The sequence below is a fragment of the Myotis davidii genome, unplaced genomic scaffold (genome assembly GCF_000327345.1).
Source record: "Myotis davidii unplaced genomic scaffold, ASM32734v1 scaffold1226, whole genome shotgun sequence".
Taxonomy (NCBI): Eukaryota; Metazoa; Chordata; class Mammalia; order Chiroptera; family Vespertilionidae; genus Myotis; species Myotis davidii.
Genome location: NW_006297390.1, coordinates 125,442 through 127,656, shown reverse-complemented (window position 1 = coordinate 127,656; position 2,215 = coordinate 125,442).

Below are 2,215 nucleotides of genomic sequence, written 5' to 3'. Positions count from 1 at the left end.
TTGCATTACATTTACAAATTAACTTTGAAAGAACTTACATCCTTATAGTGTTCAGTAATTCTACCCTATAACAGAGGATGTCTTTTTATTTTTTCAAGTCTGTTTTCATAGGTTTCAGTAGTGTTGTAGCACTTCTTCATTTTCTTTTTTTGTTAAATTTAATCCTAAATACTTAATCTTGTTAGTTGCTATGGTAAATGAGGTTGTCTCTAACATTATGTCTTCTGTTTATTGTTTGTGTATATGAAAGCTATTGATTCTTGTATGTTAATGTTATATCCTGCCACTTCACTGAATTCTTTTATTGCCTAATTATATCATTGATTTTTCTGGAAGTTTCCAAGTACAGTATACTATCATATCATCTGCAAATAGAGATATTTTTACTTCTTTACCCATCCTGATACCTCTAATTGCTTTATGTTGTCTAATTGCATGGGTTAATACCTCTCACACAATGTTGAATAGTGGTGGACAGGACACATCCTTGTCTTGTTTCCAATCCTAGAAGAATTGCCTGCAGTATTTTTCCATTAAATAAGAAACTAGCTTTAGGAGTAATGTATGTATATATATATATACATTTTTTCTACCATGTTAAGAAATTTTTCTTTAATTACTATCTTCTTGAGTGTTTTTATGATGAATAAGTGTTGACTTGTTCATTTTTCAGCCTCTGTGGAGATTACAAACTTTTTATTAGATTTATTAATATGGTGTATGATATTAATTGATTTCCAAATACTAAACCAGATCTGCACTTCTGGAATAAATCTCACTTGGTCATGGTGTATTATTCTCTTAATGTGGTATTAACTTCTTTTTGCAAATATTTTGTTTAGAATTTTTAAATCAATATTCATGAATGATTGGCCAATAGTTTTCTTTCTTTGGACTATATCTAATTTAGATATCAGTGTTATATTTGCTTCATAAAAGAAATTAGTAAGTTTCCTGCCTTTTTAATGCACTAGATGGATGGTTTGGTAAAATGCCCCTGTGAAATCATATGGGCCTAGTGTTTTTTCTTGATGTGGTTACTTAATAGTTTTCTCTGTTTCTTCTATGGCAATTAGTTTCTTTACGCTCTCTAACTCTAATGGGTTCGATTTTGTTCCTCTAAACTTCCCTAGGATATTATTTGCATAGAAGTCTGCAAAGTAGTCTCATATGGTTTTAAAGTTTTTCTTGCCCCAGTGGCTATCTCCCCCTTATTGATATTAATTTATTGTGTGTTTTAAGAGAAAGCAAATATAATATGTGATGGTATGAAAAGAGAAGTTATTCTTTTTCTTGGTACATTTCTATATTTCATTTTTCCCAGTGGAAAGATTCACATATTATATAAACGTTTTAAAAGCCATGTGAACAAAAGAATAAGGCCCAATAGGACACATATCAGCAGAGGGGTGGTCTCTAACAGGTAAGTGCCTGCTAAATGGGGTCTATTGCTCCACATGCTGCTTGATATAAACGAACATGCCGGGATACAGCCTGAGTCAGCCAACTGTGTTAAACATTGCATTAGTATTTGGAGCACATTTTGGAAATGATTGCATTGCTAGTTAAATGAGCACATTTTTTATGTACATGCCGCCCCTCTCCCCCAACTAAAGGGAAAGCCTATTTGTGAGGTCAGGGGCAGACTTCTCTCATGGTAGCAGCAGAGGCCCCTGGTTATACCAGGTGTTCAAAAGCTGAGGACTGGTTATGACTGTGACAGGAGTCTACCACCGTGCGCTTCGTGATGCAGAGCACTACTACATGTTTTCTTATTTGGCCGGCACAGGATCTCTACGAGGCAGACTTGCAGGGGTTTCTGCATTTTAAGGCTGAAAAAAATCTCAAAGAGATGAAGTGGCTTTGCTCAGCCCTCTGGCCCCTTGGGGTGGGGTTAGGGTGGCACCCGGTCCGCTCCTCTTCCCGTGCGCTCAGTGCTCACCCAGCCTGACCTCTCCCGGGCCGCGTGTCAATGGTATGCCCCATCACAACGTTTGCTAAACAATGTCAAGAGCAGAAATGTCGGATTGTCAAAACGATTTAGATATTGACCTTTCTAATGCTCACTCAGCCTTAAGAGGGTAATTATGTATTGACTTAGGAAACCTAGCCACTTTAAAAGACTTACTAGAATGGCAGGAATGATCTGTGATGCCAAGCAAAGGGGTCCAGCACACTGTGTGACTTAGCATTTCCATTTAGCTGAAAGTAAGTT